Source organism: Cydia strobilella, chromosome Z (assembly GCF_947568885.1).
Source record: "Cydia strobilella chromosome Z, ilCydStro3.1, whole genome shotgun sequence".
Taxonomy (NCBI): domain Eukaryota; kingdom Metazoa; phylum Arthropoda; class Insecta; order Lepidoptera; family Tortricidae; genus Cydia; species Cydia strobilella.
This window is the reverse complement of record NC_086068.1, coordinates 32,743,281-32,763,420: the sequence shown is the minus strand read 5'-3', so window position 1 is coordinate 32,763,420 and position 20,140 is coordinate 32,743,281. Positions and strand designations below refer to the sequence as shown.

The following is a 20,140-nucleotide window of genomic DNA, read 5'->3' as shown; positions in this document are numbered from 1 at the left end:
CAGGTCCACTTCATCAAATTGGTCATTTTCGAGAGAAAATGCTCAAGTTGCTTATGAAAATACTCAAATCACCATACATGTGCCTTTAAAAATTGAGGAGTTCCCTCAATTCCTCAGGGATCCCATCATCAGATCAGAACCAGATTAATATGGGACCAACTTGAAAGTAGTTCCTTTCGAACAAAAAAAAATTACTCAAATCGGACCACGGGTCTCGGAGTAATCGGTGAACATACATAAAAAAAAAGCCCAAACCGAATACAGAAGCAGAACCTCCTCCTTTATGAAATTGAAGTCGGTTAATAAAAATAAAAAAGTAATACGAAACAAAATCATTCAATGATTCAACGGTTTCCGAACGATATTAATTTTTTTTACAGGTAGCCCGGCCACAAGACAAAATATGGTCACTAAATTTAATACTAATATTTACAACTTTTTAAGCAAACAAATTATTTTATCAAATAGTTAAGTAAGAAAAATCAGTTATTGCCAAAAATACTTTTTAATTTAAAACGTAATTATAAATTAAGTTAAATCGGAACGACGCTTTTATTATTCATCCCCCTCTTCGCCCTCTTCTGCTTCTTCACCTTCAAATTAAGTTTAATCGGAACGACGTTTTTATTATTCATCCCCTTCTTCGCGCTCTTCTGCTTCTTCACCTTTAAATTAAGTTTAATCGGGACGACGCTTTTATTATTCATCCCCTTCTTCTTCTTGGCCCTCTTCTGCTTCTTCACCTTCAAATTCCTTATCACCGAGTGTAGCATCTTGATATTGTTGGTATTCCGATATGAGGTCACTTAAATTATTATCTGCTTCTGCAAATTCAGATTCGTCCATTCCTTCGCCTAAATACCAATGTAGAAAAGCTTTACGACTAAACATAGATGCAAATTGCTCAGACATTCTTTTGAATAATTCTTGAATAGCAGTTGTATTGCCAATAAATGTAGAAGACATCTTAAGACCTCTTGGGGGAATATCGCAAACAGCCGTTTTTACATTGTTTGGTATCCATTCGACAAAAAATTCTTTGTTTTTATTCTGAACGTTAAGGATTTGTTCGTCTACCTCTTTCATGGACATGCGGCCGCGGAAGACAACAGCAACGGTAAGATACCGACCATGGCGTGGGTCGCAAGCCGCCATCATATTCTTAGCGTCGAACATTTGTTTGGTTAATTCAGGCACCGTGAGCGCGCGATATTGCTGGTTACTACGCGATGTCAGTGGTGCAAAGCCCGGCATAAAGAAATGCAACCGCGGGAACGGAACCATGTTTACTGCAAGTTTACGGAGATCTGCGTTCAATTGCCCAGGAAAACGAAGGCAAGTTGTTACTCCTGACATTGTCGCTGATACTAAGTGGTTTAGATCCCCATATGTTGGAGTTTGAAGTTTTAATGTCCTAAAGCATATATCGTAAAGCGCTTCATTATCTATGCAAAATGTCTGATCCGAATTTTCTATTAACTAATTAAGAGAAAGAGTTGCATTATAAGGTTCAACAACAGTATCTGAAACTTTTGGACTAGGTACTACTGTAAAAGGAACTATAATTCTGTCAGGATATTCTTCTCTTAAGTTAGATAACAGTAGTGTTCCCAATCCCGAACCTGTACCGCCGCCAATAGAGTGAACTATTTGAAATCCTTGAAGACAGTCACATCCTTCCGCTTCTTTCCTTACAACGTCAAGGACAGTTTCAAGCAGGTCAGCGCCTTCAGTAAAATGTCCTTTTGCCCAATTGTTGCCTGCTCCAGCATAGCCGGACACAATATTATCAGGGCGAAATAACTCTCCATATGACTCAGAACGTAAGCTGTCCATCGTGCTTGGTTCAAGATCAACCAGTATTGCTCGAGGGACATATCTCTGGCAAGCTGCCTCATTGTAGTAAACATTAATTCGTTGTAGTTGGAGATCTGAGTCACCGTGATACTCGCCGCTGGGGTCAATGCCATGTTCGTCACTGATGACCTCCCAAAACTGAAAAATTAATAATGAAATCGGTACTTATAATGGAAACAAAAGTTTATAAATTCGCAAGCGAAACAGCACAGACATATTATTTAGCAATTTCCTAGTTCAAACTAATCTGTTAGTACACAAATTGCAGGACCTCCATGACCGTGCTCAGTGTAGGGTTCCGTAATAACGTACCCCTCAAAATCTTCGCTGAAAGTCGTTATTAAGCTACTTGCATGTTAAATACCTATATTAAAACTGGTCATTCACGTTTTTTTAAGTCAAAAATTGCTCAACATGTTTTGCCGGTTTGGGCGGAGGTTATCAGATTCGAAATAGGTTCAATACTGACTTTTCCAGTTTCTTATCTAGTCAGCTTCTGAAATCGTCCAACTCGCATGAGGTCGTATTGGTAATAAGTTTAATACTAAGTATGTCTAATCCGCTAAAGATTAAATTTTGAGAAAGTCAGATTCTAACTAAGTTCAATTATAACGAAAGCAAATTATAACTGCGTCGAATTCAATAATGAAATTAATGAACCTTATTCTGATGAGGTCAGATTCTGCATACGTTCAATTCATTGATAGTCTTTTTCTTCTAATTTAGTTAGATTTTTGATAACGTCAGACTCTCGTAAGTGACATTTCTAGTGTAAGTCAATTTCATGGTACGTCATGCGGATACACAGTCAACCACAATTATTTTTAGCCTAATATTTCAACGAGATATGCAATAACAGTATCAGGCAGGTACATTATGGTGTAAAATTGTATGAACACTAGAAATAATTCCTTATGTTACTTATTAACCGACTTCAAAAAAAGGAGGCGGCTATCAATTCGACCGTATTTTTATTTTTTTGTGTGTATGTTACCTTAGAACTCCGTCATTTCTGAACCGATTTGTAGTTATTTTTTTTGTTTTGATGTATATATATATAGATTTGTTGTGACTTATTTTTAAAGTGTTTTTCGATAAAATGACACGTTAAGATCGCTCGCCTTTTTTCTAATGATAAAAAAAACGAGAGGTATAGTTAGACGGTTCTGAGTGGTAGACTGCAAATGAGATAAAGGCTATATTAGGTACATGCATTAATCCTCATAGCAGGCGGGTCTTTGATTAGAAGGATTGCATAATTTTTTAGCTTTTTTATGATTTTTATAATATGAAAATTATAAAAAGTATAAAAGTTATTCAATCCTTGTATTCAACGAGCCGCCTGCTACAGATTTCTTGAAATTGCCGCGTTTTTTCAGGTTCAACTTTCATTAGCCAGACTATTATCAATTTGGCAATTTCGTGATTATTTTATTACACGGCACATAAACTTATGCATAATTTGTCGATATAAAAAGTCGACACAGTTACATCCCTAGCAAATTATCAAAACTTGTGACACCCTACATAAATGAGGAATAACAAGCATATATGACACATTATCTAATTCGTAAGGAAGTAAAGGACGGGTGTACATATTTGCGAAGCATTTTTGCCCGGCTTCTATGCTTTAGTTATTATTCTGAGTCAAAAACAGTAGTATTAGTAGTAGTAGTAAAACACTTTATTGTACAAAAATCAAAACAAAACAGGAAAAATAACATTCGTCATTAGTACAAAGGCGAACTTATCCCTACACATAACACAAGTAGTTTAACCGGTACAGTGCAAAAACTATAAAATATATGTAAAGATAAATTTATTCATCCACTAGCTGTTGCCCGCGACTTCGTGCGCGTGGATTTGTATATATATTTTACATATATATACATTTGTGATGGTTATATATTTTACATGAGCATAGAACATTATGCAGCAAAAGATATCAGTAGGGACGATTAATCATTTGTTAATACGAAGTTTCAAGCCCCTAAGTAAAAAAAATGTTTTCGATACCCACTCAACCCTCTTAGAAGATTTTCAAGTTCACTAGTTATTTCTTTTTTAAATGTTCGCTTAATAATACAAACTTCAAAATCGGTGAAATCAGTTTTCGTCTATTTTAATATAATGCTATTTTACCAAGTTTCAAGCTCCTACCTTAAAAGAAAACTTGTACCACATATAAACTTACATCCCCTTTTTAACCCCCTTAGGGGTTTAATTTCTAAGAACGTTGAAATAACTTTTTAGGGTTCCGTACCTCAAAAGGAAAAAAACGGAACCCTTATAGGATCACTCGTGCGTCTGTCTGTCTGCCTGTCCGTCTGTCACAGCCTATTTTCTCCGAAACTACTGGACCAATTAAGTTGAAATTTGGTACACATATGTAAGTTTGTGACCCAAAGACGGACATGTAACGTAAACAAATAAATATTAAACATGGGGGCCACTTTAGGGGGGTAAATGAGAAAATTTAAAAAAAAGTTTTTTAAACTATATCACGATATAGTATGTAACACGTTACATATCAAATGAAAGAGCTCCTTGTGAGAATTTCAAATATATATTTTTTATAATTTTATGATAAACATTTTAGAAGTTATTTAAGAAAATAGGCAAAAAATGACCGGGGGAATGGTCATTTTTAATAACGCGATAACACGATTATGCGAGTAGGAAGATGATGGATAAAGTCATCATAATTCGCCTGCAATAGTTTTATGCTGTTTACATAAAGGACTATGATTTTGTGTGTTTGTGTCGTATGCCCTAATGGAGCTGTAAAGCTACTAAACTACACCTATTTAGATGAATTAGGTGTCTATCTATGCTTACTAAACTACACCTATTTAGATAAATTAGGTGTCTATCTATACTTACTAAACTACACCTATTTAGATGAATTAGGTGTCTATCTATGCTTACTAAACTACACCTATTTAGATAAATTAGGTTAGGTGTCTATCTATGCTTACTAAACTACACCTATTTAGATAAATTAGGTGTCTATCTATACTTACTAAACTACACCTATTTAGATAAATTAGGTGTCTATCTATACTTACTAAACTACACCTATTTAGATGGATTAGGTGTCTATCTATGCTTACTAAACTACACCTATTTAGATAAATTAGGTGTCTATCTATACTTACTAAACTACACCTATTTAGATGAATTAGGTGTCTATCTATACTTGTTGGCCCGGATGACTTAAGCTATTAGGAAGTTGGTTGAATAAGAAAAAAATCCGTTGTCGGGTTGTTTTTATGTTCTGTAATGCCGTGCCGTGCCTTCATAGTGCTGATTGCACCGACTCGACTGCGGCCGTGTGGCTCGTACACCTGTAAACCCGCCTGGGTGCGGAGGCAAACATCCATTCGCAGGGCTGGTGGCAGGGTAGAGCCAAGGTTTCGTGATAAACGAGTGCAATCGGGTTATGCCCACTAGTTACCCAAGGGGAAAAAAAATCCCAGTAGTTACCACTGGTAACAATAACAACCACTGGTAACTACTGGCAATTTTTTTCCCACCTTTTACCACTGTTACTACCAACTGTTCTAAAAAACTGATTGACAACTGACTATAAAAAACAGCCAGTATTTATACTGTTTTCATTAGTATTGAACTCTTAACAAAATTTTGGTGGTAACTACTGAAATAAAAACCCAGTTTGGCGGAGGATGTATGTAAATAAATTAGGGCGAGCATAGGCATTAAAGGCAAATTCTCAAAATGTAGCGGGCCGTGTGCCGGTTAAAATCGTAAAATAGGATAGAACGCTAATATTTTTTTTGATAAAATAAGTCATTCATAAAGATAGTACGCTAACACAAACAATTTAACACAAAAATAATCACAAGATGCCTTGAGAACCGGGAAGAACCAGGAATGCCGGTTCCGGCCATGCCCAGAACCGGGAATGAAATTCTTGGTACCGGGGCCGGTGCATGCTGCATGCTGCGTGACAATAAATAAAAATGGAGCAAACAAGTGACGCACTGGTACCCACTCTGCTGTAAGCGCAAAAACGGCAAACAAATAACCAGATAGGAAGATGACATCCAATTTACTCTAGGACCCCACTGGACCATAGTTGCCTTGGACAGACAGTACTGGAAAGAGTTGGAAGAGGCCTATGCTCACAGGCACACCACATTGAGACATCCTATAATATAAACAACATATGTATATCCCATAAACTTTGAGTCCGAGTACGAATGTCACATTAATGTATTTAGTAACTCGACTTTGTACTTTTTTAATATTAATTTGATTTTCAATAAACAGGTTATGTAGTTTTTGTAGACATCCCTTCAAATACAAATTACTAAACCCATAAACTAAATATCTAAATTTGTATATATTTACAAGTATAATGTTTGTTACTTTTATATTTTTAACCGACTTCAATTTCATAGAAGGAGGAGGTTCTGTATTCGGTTGTGGCTATTTTTTTTTTTTTTATGTATGTTCACCGAGTATTCCGAGACCCGTGGTCCGATTTGAGTAATTCTTTTTTTGTTCGAAAGGAGCCACTTCCAAGTTGGTCCCATATTAATCTGGTTCGGATCTGATGATGGGATCCCTGAGGAATTGAGGGAACTACTCAATTTTTAAAGGCACATGTATGGTGATTTGGGTGTTTTCATAAGCAACTTGAGCATTTTCTCTCGAAAACGACCAATTTGATGAAGTGGACCTGATGATGATGATTGTTTTGAAGATAGTGATGATGATTTTTTTAATGTAGGATGTTCGGCGATTACTCCGAGACCCGTAGTCCGACTTGAACAATTCTTTTTTTGTTTGAAAGGAACTACCTCCAAGGTGGTCCTACATTAATCTGGTGCTGTTCTGATGATGGGATCCATGAGGAATTGAGGGAACTCCTAAAATTTTAAAGGCACATGTATGGTGATTTGGTCGTTTTCTTAAACAACTTGAGCATTTTCTCCCGAAAACCACCAATTTGATGAAGTGGAGATGGTGATGATGATTGTTTTGATGATAATGATTTCAGTGATTACCCCGGCACCCATGCTCCGATTTGAGTTATTCTTTTTCTGTTTGAAAAAAGTGAGCTCTCCAAGGTGTTTTCGTAATATTTTTGGTTTTAATCTGATGATAGAATCCGTGAGGAATTGAGGGAACTCCTCAATTTTTAAAGGCACGTGTATGGTGATTTCGGTGTTTTCTAAAGTAACTCAAGCATTTCCTCCCAAAAACCACCAATTTGATGTAGTGCAACTGTAGCCTAACCACGAGTTTGACACTAAATATTCTTCGTAACTTACTTTGTACACTAATATACTAATATATATACCTATATATACGAGCGATATGTATACGAGCGAGATGCATAAACAGTAAGTTACGCACATGATAGCGAATATATCAATGTCAAATTCGTGGTAAGGCTACTGATAACTTCCCTCGTATGTGTATTATGATTTTTTTATGTAGGTAGTGTTGAAATCAACCAAAGAGACTGAGAGGTGAAGGTAGAGGGTATTAGTGTTTGGGGGGTTTGAGGTTGGGGGTTGAGGGGAGGCGAGTTGATGGGTCGGGGACTGAGGGGTTGGGAGTTAAGGGATTGGGGGTTAGGGTTAGGAGTTAAGGGGTCTGGGGTTAGGGGTCGGGGAATGGCGGATGAAGGGTTGGTGGGTTAGGGTCGAGGGGTTTAGTGATCAGGGGTTGATGTGCTGTGAGGTTGAATGATTGGGGGGTTTGAGGGATTGGGTCAGTGGCGGGGCGGAAAATGGATTTAGAGACAGGAATGATGAACCGCCTACAAATTCTCTGCTTTGCCCGAAGGTTGACTGGTAGAGAATGCCTCATAGCATTAAGTCCGCCTTTTGTACGATTGTATTTTCTTTTGTGCAATAAAGATTATGTATGTATGTATGTATGTAAACACTTTATTGTACATAAGACAGATTACAAACACAATAAAAGAACATAAATATATACAATGTACAAAGGCGGACTTATCCCTATAAGGGATCTCTTCCAGTCAACCTTTGAGCAATTGAGAATGAAACAATAAACAGATCAAGATAGACAAACGAACACTATGAACAGAAAGTAAATTATGGTTCAATTATTACAAACGTAAATAATTAAAACCTGTAATCTAGAATATAAAATAAACATATATATACAATACATATCCATATAAACACAAATATATACCCATAAATACATATATATACATATATATATATATATTATCACAACTAAATAAATAATCTTAGAACTCAACTAAGTACAACACAAGTCATCAGAAAGCCACAACTTATGTAATTTTCCCTTGAGTGATGCGTGATGATGAGTGAGATTAAATAAATAAATAAATGATTTCCCAGACGGACTCGAGGAAAATTCTGATTATTTAATAAAGTTTACGAATTTACAGTTAAACATGATAATGTTTTTCATTAATGCGTCACGCTCTTAACAATGTCTTAAAACTAAAAATGGAAAAATACAAACTTTTATAAAAAAAAGATAAACCGACTTCAAAAAGGATGAAATAAAATATTATCCTTTTTAGGGTTCCGTGTTTAAGTATATGCGTTACCAACTGATATGTTTAAAGTCGGTGCCAAGCCAAGTACTCCAAGTAGTAACAATACCAGTCAAAAATAATCGGCTTTATGTCTATAAATCCCATTACAACTGTACAAATATTATAAACGTGAAAGTAATTATGTCTGCCTCTTTGTTACCTTTTCATGGCTAAACAACTGAACCGCTTTAGCTGAAATTTTGCATGAAGGTTCCTTGAATTGTTTTATATTTTGAAATGTAATCCTCTGGATAAGCGACAGAAAATAACTCAGTCCCAATCCCACACTTGCGTGCTATGACTGTTCAAGAATTAGTAAGAAATGCTCTTTAAAAAAATACGACGATAAAACGTATTAGATTTACACTAACGTGCCGACAAGCATGGTACGAACTGCGCCAAGAAGGTTCAACAGTGTGTTCTGTTCTGAGGTGTGTTCTTAAATACCTACAGAAAGTTCGTTTATTGTCGTCGTGTAACGCTGCGTCTTACATAGGCGAACACTCGCGAACGCGAAGCGAAGCGACGCGGCACGGCGCGGCCGGCCCAAGGCGTTCGCGTTCGCAACGAGATCGCCCACGTAGGACACTTCTATATAGGTATCAAAGGAATAATTAAGGCGCCGTGCCGCGCCGCTTCGCATTCGCGTGTTGTTCGCCTACGTAGTACGCTGCGTTACGTAATGCAACGTACATACTTATATAGCCGCATCCTTATCGAATTGCACCAAAATCACTATGAATATATGGTTTAAAATTTGGCTTGGCGCCGACTTCAAACATATCAGTTGGTAACGCATATACTTAAACACGGAACCCTAAAAAGGATAATATTTTATTTCATCCTTTTTGAAGTCGGTTTATCTTTTTTTATAAAAGTTTTTATTTCTTAATGAATTAACAATTTTACTTCAAAATATTCTCCATGCTTATATTAATTTCCAGACCGGAGTCGGAGTCGGGTCTGGTGCCTGGTGGTCTGGTGAGCACGGTTAGAAAATTGGAAAAAGTCATTAGGAATTCAGTCACCTTCATTTTAAAGAAGAAAATATACATACTTAAGTATGTACGAAAAGTTTACTATTAAAGGAGAGTTCAAATATATTCGTACACAAAGAAAAACGCTTAAGGAAGAAGCTTTGCCAACGATTAGAGATGGGTAGTGAGTAAAATACTCAAGAGTAAATACCGATTAAATACACAGTATTTACTCAATTTACCCGTATTTACTCGTTTATACCCAATTTGGTGGGTATAAACTATTTAGAGCGCTGACACTGCTGACAGGGTGGTTATAGAAATCTGAAATAAAGGCGTATTCTGTACTGGATTTAGTAGTCCAATTAGTAAAAAATATATTTTAAGAGGGGCGTTCCATACATGTAACTAAGTGTCACAATAAAAAAAATCTGAAACCACCAACGTGTGGCACATCATTAAATTGGTCTTTAAAAATAACTTCAATGTTATTATGCACTCTTTTCGATAAATTTATTACTTTTGGGAAAAAACCGTTTCCAAAGGCCAAAATAATGTTCATCCCTCTATAACTTTTGGAACAAAGTTTAATAAAATATGAAAAAATAGCGGGAGAATAGACCCTAGAAAACACTGAGAAAAAAATATTTTAAACATGATCGGTCGGGTCATTTTTGAGTTTTCATTAAAAAACACTTCATAAAAGGACGTAAGTGCCGCGTAAACACGTAATTTGGCGTGTACGGGGATTCAGGATTCTAAAAGGCGGACCTGTGGATTCTATTCCAGTCCTCAGCACTTATTTTAATGGGCGAGTGGAACCCAGCGTGGAACGACGCTTTTTAAGCAGCAGTTGGCCGCAACTAGATGGGTAGTTAGTAAAAACCCACCAAATATTTACCTAAAATACCTGTATTTGCCGTATATCGTAACTATGTATTTAGTGTGGTTAAAATATGATTTAATTATAGTCGTTAGTTTTCAGGCTGGCCCTTTCGGTTTACTCTTTGTCTATTGTAAGTAAAACCGCACGTGCTACTACCTGCAAAAAAAAAATCGCTAACTGACCGCGTATACTATACGGCTGTACTATGTATAGTCGTTAATTTTCAAGCTGGCCCTTGCAGCTAACTCATTGTCTATTGTAAGTTAAACTGCACGTGCTACTCACTCAATAAAAAACGGTTCGGTCAATTTAACCACTTATTGAATTACAATTTCTATGGAACTTGCAATAAGATTCAAAATGAACTACGGAAAAATTGCGAGGCTGTGTGGGGTCCCTCGTCTACGGTTATTGAGTTTCGGCGAGTCGAACGCTACAGAACCAGTCTAAAATATGTCAACGAGATGCGTAACAAAGGCGCGTTATCCGATATAAAATATATATTTATCGGAGAGCGCACTTACACTGGTTTTTGAACGTTGGCCTAGGGGGTCATCCATAAATTACATCACACGAATTTAGTGATTTCACATTTGGCAATCCCGTTCCCTCTCGTGTGACTTCCCATATTTGACAATTTTGTTTTCAAAGAAATTAGCAAATTTAATGAAATATAGTTATTTTAATAAAAATATTTTAAATAATAGGAATATTAGAAATTTTATGACACGAAACCGATACGATATACCGTTTCAAAAACTAGCTGATTTAGTTGTATCGCGAATACAAACAATCAAAACAATTTTCGACTACAAGTGAAGTTAAAGTGACGTCACAAAGTTTGTAACTCCTCTCCCCCGTGTCACAACATGTCACATTTTCTAAACCCCCTCCCACCCCCTAAACGTGGGACTTAATTAATAGTTTTCCATTGTAATTGCCACGTATTTAACCGGTCAACTAATTAATCGAATTTGGGTAGTTTAAAAAAATAGAAATGGGTGCTTTTTTATTTTTAGTTAGCCTACTTTGGTGTCCCACTGCTGGGCAAAGGCCTCCCCTCGTTTTTTCCATTCGACCCTGTCATCGGCATTTTCCCACCATTTGGAGTAGAATGCGTCCAAGTCGTCCCGCCATCTCCTTTTCGGTCTGCCTGAACCCCGGCCTGCACCGTCTATGGTGTTCCGTGGGTCCCACTCAGTAACCATTTTGGCCATGGGTACTCAAATTAATAAATTGGCAACAAAAACGGAGCCTTAAATTAATCAATATGAGTTGTATTTTTATGAATTTTGGCCACAATGCCAGGAAAGACAGTGATAACCTGGAAAAGCTGGTAAAAGGTTTCTATTTTAAAGCCCGTATAAAACAATAAAGAGTAGGTAACTTGATTGTGACGTCACATGCTAGTGTTTCATATAAATTCCATAGTAGCAAAATCGTTTTGACAGTTCGAAAAAAGAAACTGATTTGACTAGTAGTCAAATACCCTATTAGAATTATATACCAATGACCGAACCTTTTTTGCAGGTAGTAGCATGTGCGGTTTTACTTACAATAGACAAAGAGTTAGCCGTAAGAACTACTATACATACTATGTAACAATCGCCGCGCTATCTGGTAAAATCTATATTGTAAAGTATTTTCGTCGCAGTTTTATTTTAATAAAGAACTGGTTAAAAACTGTATAATATGTGAATCAGCTTGCAACATGCACTTATCTAGAACGTAAGTAAATAAGTAACTTTGAAAGTAATTAAGTACCTTCTTATTTAAAACAAAATTGTTAATTATACTTTATCACGTCTATATCCGCTAAATTCCAAATTACCTCTCACTGATAATCACCTTTTTGCCAAAAACTAAGCGTAATAAGCTTCTTATAACATAAATATCATTAATACACGTTAACACAATTAAATCAAAACCAATTTAGTACTTAAATCTCACCAAAATATTGAAATTTTGTTTATAATCTTTTTTACTCACCAAAATGAGTAAATACTAGTATTTACTGTATGCTTTGAGTAAATACTGAGTTAGTATTTACTCACCCCTACCCATCTCTACCAACGTTTGAGCATCAGTTTTTTCCCTTACCCCAACATGTACTCCAAGCTAATGTTATTTATGTCAGGAATCTTTCGAACCATACATAACTGCAACTAATTGTGAGTATCGGGATGGCGGGTGTACATCAACAAATGGAGCTGCGGTATACGTCAGGAGTTAGTGCTAGCAATGTGCCAAATGTGCGCCAAAATTGGAGCAATGTGCTCTTTAAACTCCAGAGATATTTAAGATATAAATGACGTCCGCCAACCTGACGTCAGGTTGGCGGGTGCATTTCCAGTTCTAGCTAATGGCTAGCTACTCAAGGGTGAAAGTACTGCCTACGGTTAGTGCTCGCAATGTGCTTCCACATGTATGAAGCACAATCAAATTCAGAGAGCGGTTAAAGAGTAATATGGAATTGAATAAGTATATATATAGACGCCTGCTTATTTGAAATAGCAATGATAAAGATATGATTTGTGATATCGCTATTTCAAATAAGCAGGCGTCTATATATATATAGTATATATACTTATTCAATTCCATATTACTCTTTAACCGCTCTCTGAATTTGATTGTGCTTCATACATGTGGAAGCACATTGCGAGCACTAACCGTAGGCAGTACTTTCACCCTTGAGTAGCTAGCCATTAGCTAGAACTGGAAATGCACCCGCCAACCTGACGTCAGGTTGGCGGACGTCATTTATATCTTAAATATCTCTGGAGTTTAAAGAGCACATTGCTCCAATTTTGGCGCACATTTGGCACATTGCTAGCACTAACTCCTGACGTATACCGCAGCTCCATTTGTTGATGTACACCCGCCATCCTGATACTCACAACTAAGTGATTGGGGTCCAATGTGACGTTTGCTAACAATCGATGCACAATAATTGAATTTGAACATTTACATAGATGATTGCAATAAATTTTCCGTCGACAATCGTACTTAGTACAACAAAAAAAAAATTCACAACAATAATTCGAAAAAGGGGTTTTTCTTCCCTGCTAGGAGGGATCAAAATAACACTTTTCTGTTCTAGGACACTATTTTTAAATTTTTTTGCACATTATTTTTTTAGCTTCAATAATATTCTTAAACATCATAATTACCTGATATGTGATGTGAAAAGCAGTATGTGTCACATGGTAGATAAATTATTTCCATCTTGGACGTAGCACACTTGAATCCCTCACTACGCTCAGGATTCTACTTTAGAATCCTTCGCTTCGTTTAGGATTCAATGTACGCCCTCGCCGTAAATATGTCATTTTGCTCCCTTGTAACACAATCTACTAATCTAGCACCACATAGGGTGAAATGATAAATGGTCTTTTTAACCGACTTCAATAAGTAGGTTATCAATTCGACTGCTTTTATTGTACTATGGTTGACTTGTTACCTCAAAACTCCGTAAAAGAACTGACCTTGGATCCTATCTGATTTCCGCATCGTCCAATTTGTACGTGAACTATTTCTCGCATTATAGACAAAGGACACTAAAATTTTTACTTTAAAAAAAACTTAATTACTTATAAAATAACAAAATAAAATTATTGTACCTATATACTAATCTAAAAACACTAACTTAATAACTAAAAAAGTGTTTATTTCATGGCCTATTAGTTACAGTAACATTATTTCAGCATGGCCATGCATTTCGTACTAAATATGACTAGGTATAGCTGGTATAACCCTCAGCCAAATAGCGCTATCTTAGACCAAAATTCATTGTAAAGCGCGCGGTTTTACGCGATAAATGCAGCGTTAAGCGCATGCGTTTCCTTCCTTCGGATCTTCTGTTAACGATATGGCGTAATATTTTCAGAAGATAATAGTTTTTGGTCTTTTGTCTATTGGCGCTTCCAGCATGGGCAGTTTTGAGATCATATTTCCATAGATCTACTTGTGCGATGAACTGAGAGTTGTCCATAGGTTTAGGGTTTTCAAAAGAAGACCCGTTGCAGCCGCTTCTTTTTATATATATATATATATATATATATATATATATATATGTGTAGTGGCAGGAGTCCAAGCATTATTACTAGCGCCGCAGTCGAAGTAGTTCGTATGCAGCCCGTCGCAGCTTCACAAGCAGCGTACCCTATAGTCATACAATGTTTGTAGTTCAGTTTACCCTAGAGCCTGGACTAAGACTCAAATTCGACTCATCTTAACTTTTCGTCCGAAAAAACGGGAAATTACGTAGTTTTTTCCGACCATTTTCGATATTCCAAAAAGTTTAGGTACAGACCGATTTTCAAAAATTTGATACGATACGATGCCCCGCAAGCTCCTGCATCTTTAGACACCACTGCCTTTAGTCTATCTATCTTAAACATTACACTCCCCCACGAAAACGATCTGACAAACATTTTCAATGTTAAAATTCCCAGTAGTTACCACCAGCTCGATTTGGTAGCCAAAATGACAAAAACGGAACCCGTATAGTCTTGTTCGTCCGTCAGTCTGTCCTTATTAAGGCCATTTATCTTAAAAACTACGGTATATTTGAATGAAATTCGGAACATACGAACGGAATGCACATTGACCTATGTAGAATCCGAAAGCTACTCTGGATATTCAAAACGCTAAGACACATTGAGCCTAGAATAATAATAGACCTTGAAAGAGCACAAGGAACGAGTACATAACAAACACGACTTAAAAAAAATGTTTTCCTACTGTATTACTATACCAAAAATCAGCAGACTTATTTCTAGTTGACTACGGAACTCTAAACAAAAGAATGAATTTCTGACCGTATCGTTAATTATGGGTACAGATAAAACCTGGTCTAACTGTTTACATGTGTATTAATTTGTATTACTATGTTCTTAGGGTATGGTCTGAGGGTAATTTTACGCCATATCTGATATATAGTTAAGGTTATACATTTTTTTATTTTAGGGACTTTATGATGTTTTCAATATCGTCTAGCAAATATAATTTGGACAAGCCTATCGTGCTTAATTTGAGACTATTTCACCGACTCCTTGGTACGATTTAAAGAAACAAAAGATTAATATGCTGCCAAGACATGTTATCTAAAAGTGTCCTCTTCATGATTGCTCAATTGATCATCCACCGAATAAATGTGGGGAAATACATAAATACTACTTTAACATAAAAATGACTTTTTACGCAACATTTTGGATTCCCATAATATTGTCTTCGGTTACCGCGATAGTTACTCATGAAATAAAACTATGAAAACGGATTATATCGCGTAAATTGAATTTATAATACATCCCGACGTTTCGAACTCTTTACAGCGTTCGTGGTCAACGGGTGACTGAGGAAAAATTACAAAATGCAAAAATACCCACATACTAAAATAATGAACAATCATAGACTACAAACTTTAAGGCTGGTTGTACATGCAAAATCGGTTCATAAGGCTAGTTATACACTATAATTATTTTTCAAGTAAAGATATATATATATACGCGATAAAAATAAACTATGAAGATTTAATTCCCTCCTAAATTGTAGGAGGGTATCCCAATATGGGACCGGCAACAAACTCGGCGGGACACATCTTTTCAAAACATCAGAATGTCCAGCATCATCCAACACTACGGTCTCACAGTCTATGTCTCGCTTGCTCCTTTATCAGGTGGACTACAGGATCCCAAGCTGGTGGTAGAGAAAAGCCATCTTCCCTATTAAAGTTTGGATATTTCTTAATCTCAATGGCCTCGCGCAGCATTCTGGGTATGTAACGCTTCTCCTTGGCAAGAACCAGAGGCTTATCAAACTTGATTGAGTGATTGGCTTTATTCATAACATGCTCACAGACAGCAGACCTAGGTCGACGGTGCTTGACATCAGCTATGTGTTCCTTCACCCGAGTGGAAATGCTCCGTTTCGTCTGCCCGACATATGATAGGCCACACTCACAGTCCAGCCTGTACACTCCTGCAGTCTGTAGAGGGGTATTGCATTTTACAGGCCTCAGGAATTGTGACATCTTCTTCATTGGCTTGAAATATGTTAAAATAAAAAAAAAAAAAAATAAAAAAAAAAATATTATATTATAAAATTTACTATGGAGTTGGAAAAAGACTGTTCTCTCCCCTTCTTGGATGTATTGGTAAAAAGAAATCCTGATAACACCCTAGGTCGCACTGTGTATAGGAAACCTACTCATACTGATAGGTACTTAAATGGCAAATCGCATCACCATCCCAGTCAACTTGTTACAGTAGGCAAATCTTTGTTTCAGAGAGCCCAGAGGATATGTGATGACCAGCATCTGGCCGCGGAGCTCCAGCATGCCAGGCGCGCGCTCCAGGCAAACGAGCTCAGGATACCGCGGGTCAACCAGAGGTCCCACATTAAGATCCCCACAGTCGAGCGCAGGCCTGCCATTCTGCCTTTTGTCAGGGGGGTCACGGACAGGATCAGCCACATCTTGAAGCGTGCTTCTATAAAAACATATTTCAAGCCAATGAAGAAGATGTCACAATTCCTGAGGCCTGTAAAATGCAATACCCCTCTACAGACTGCAGGAGTGTACAGGCTGGACTGTGAGTGTGGCCTATCATATGTCGGGCAGACGAAACGGAGCATTTCCACTCGGGTGAAGGAACACATAGCTGATGTCAAGCACCGTCGACCTAGGTCTGCTGTCTGTGAGCATGTTATGGATAAAGCCAATCACTCAATCAAGTTTGATAAGCCTCTGGTTCTTGCCAAGGAGAAGCGTTACATACCCAGAATGCTGCGCGAGGCCATTGAGATTAAGAAATATCCAAACTTTAATAGGGAAGATGGCTTTTCTCTACCACCAGCTTGGGATCCTGTAGTCCACCTGATAAAGGAGCAAGCGAGACATAGACTGTGAGACCGTAGTGTTGGATGATGCTGGACATTCTGATGTTTTGAAAAGATGTGTCCCGCCGAGTTTGTTGCCGGTCCCATATTGGGATACCCTCCTACAATTTAGGAGGGAATTAAATCTTCTCGGGTCCGTGGTGTAGGGTTGGAGCCGGCATAGTTTATTTTTATCGCGTATATATATATATCTTTACTTGAAAAATAATTATAGTGTATAACTAGCCTTATGAACCGATTTTGCATGTACAACCAGCCTTAAAGTTTGTAGTCTATGATTGTTCATTATTTTAGTATGTGGGTATTTTTGCATTTTGTAATTTTTCCTCAGTCACCCGTTGACCACGAACGCTGTAAAGAGTTCGAAACGTCGGGATGTATTATAAATTCAATTTACGCGATATAATCCGTTTTCATAGTTTTATTTCATTTTGGATTCCCGTCATTTTCTGACGCAAGCGGAATGAGGGCAAGGGCCTGACACTCTTTGATAGAGAAAGATAGTCTTATTGCGATTCCTATAAGAGGAAAGAGAAAATAGTACCATGCTTTGTCCTTATTACCGACCGGGTTTTTTTTTCATGGTCGGGTTATGGCAGCATAGGTAGGAGGCGATGGCGAAATACCGAAATTTATAAGAGTGAAAGAGAAAAAGGATTATGCTGCCATACATTAACCTGTCAATACATAAATATGTCTTTCTCTTACCCCTGGTCGCTCGGTTTCATGTCTATAACTACTATACTATGTCTATGCATGAAACTGAGCGACCGGGGTAAGAGAAAGACATATTCATGTATTGACAGTTTCATGTATGGCAGCATAAACCATTTTCTCTTTCACTCTTATAAATTTCGATATTTCGCCATCGCCTCCTTGCTATGATGTCATAACCCGACCATGAATAAATGCCCGGTCGGTGATAAAGACATCCATGGCACTATTTTCTCGTTCCTCTTATAGGAATCGCAATAAGACTGTCTTTCTCTATCAAAGAGTGTTAGGCCCTTGATTAAAAACCAAAGACTAAGACATTTAGAATTTGTCATCGTTTATGATAATTGATAACAATGCTCGCTATTCCGCTTATGTAAAAAACCGGCCAAGTGCGAGTCGGACTCGCGTTCCACATTACACAACTTAGACAATGTATTTTTATGTGAAACGTGAGTGAAATGTCTTTAAAAAACTCGTAGAGTAAAAGCTAAGTAATTAAGTCCGACTCACGCTTGAGTGCACATTTCTAATAGGTTTTCCTGTGATATATACGTAAAGATCTATTTTGAGTATTTTTTTCAAAATTTTAGACCTAGTAGTTTCGGAGAAAAAGGAGGGGGAAACGTCATTTTTTGCCTATTTTTAACCCACTTCAAGATTTCAAAAGGGGTTATTAATTCGGTTGTATGTTTTTTTAGTTTTTTTTTTATGTTTGTTACTCCATAACTCCGTCATTTCTGGACCGATTTTGTAAATTCTCTTTTTGATTGTAAGTATATACATACAGATTGGTCCCGTTTTTGTCAAAACGCAGTTCTGATGATGGGATCCATGAGGAATCGAGGGAACTCCTCAAATGTTAAAGGCTTACATATAGTGATTTTAGTATTTTCATCAACAAATCAAGCACTTACATTTAAAAAAGTGACATTTGATGAAGTGGAACTGTTGATGATGATCAGAACGGAACTCTTCAATGACGCATATTTCACGTTTGGCGATTTGTCCTCTTCGTTATGTTTGTTAAGCAAGTTAGGTTTTCAAGAAACATTTTTGTCAAGCTCGAGTTCTGATGATGGGATCCATGAGGAATCGAGGGAACTCCTCAAATGTGAAAGGCATACATATACCTATAGTGATTTTTGTATTTTTATCAACAAATCCAGCATTTCCATTTTAAAAAGTGACATTTGATGAAGTGAAACTGCTGATGATGATCAGAATGGAACTCTTTAATGACGCATAGTTTACGTTTGGCGATTTGTCCTCTTCTTTATGTTTGTTAAGCAACTTAAGTTTTTAAGGCATATTTTTGTCAAGCTCGAGTTCTGATGATGAGAACCATGAGGAACCGAGGGAACTCCTCAAATGTGAAATGCATACATATTGTGATTTTTGTATTTTCATCAACAAATCCAGCATTTACATTTAAAAAAGTGACATTTGATTAAGCGGAACTGCTGAAGATGATCAGAATGGAACTCTTCAATGACACATAGTTCACGTTTGGAGATTTGTTCTCTTCCTTATGGACCCAGACCCAAACTTAGACCCGGACTCGGACCCGGACCCGGGTCTGGACATGGACCCCAACTCAGATCCGGACCCGGACCGAACTGACCCAAACTTGGACCCGGACAGCCGGATACGGACCCGGACTCGGATCCGGACCCAGACCCGGACCCGGAAATGCTACTAGAAAAGTGGGTTAGGTTAGGTTAGAACTGTGACCCTTACAGAAACGAAATGCTATCAGAAAAGTAGGTTAGGTTAGGTTAGGTTAGAACTGCGACCCTTACAAAAACGAAATGCTACTAGAAAAGTGTTTTACCTCCTTTTTTACATTATTAGGCAATATTATAATAATTAGGCAATAAGGCAAAATTAGTCAAAAGATGGATTAGGATAATTACGCAAAATATGCTGTCTATTTCATTTCATTGTCTGGAATCTAAGAGTGCACCATCAACAATAAGTAAACTTTCAGCGGCATCCCCCATTGAAGTCGGTTTTTTTTTCTTAAAAGTTATCTTGAATAACTTCTAAACTGTTTATTCTAAAATTATAAAAAAAAATTGATATGTAACACGATATAGTTTGAAAAACTTTACTTATTAATTTTCTCATTTACCCCCTTAAGAGGCCGGTGTCGATTTTAGTCGCAAAAATGTAAAATTGATAGATTTAGTCCGTGAAATGTTACACCTTTTGTTGCCTAATTGAAATAACAAG

The 20,140-nt window shown here is 37.1% G+C and overlaps 1 protein-coding gene and 1 pseudogene across 1 annotated transcript in view; both read right to left on the bottom strand.

The window, feature by feature from the left end:
* LOC134754373 (uncharacterized) overlaps positions 1-20,140 on the bottom strand; it is a 399,152-nt gene that overhangs the window by 71,383 nt on the left and 307,629 nt on the right. The gene's annotated exons all lie outside the window — the stretch shown is intronic.
* Positions 486-13,932, bottom strand: LOC134755051 (tubulin beta chain-like; annotated as a pseudogene).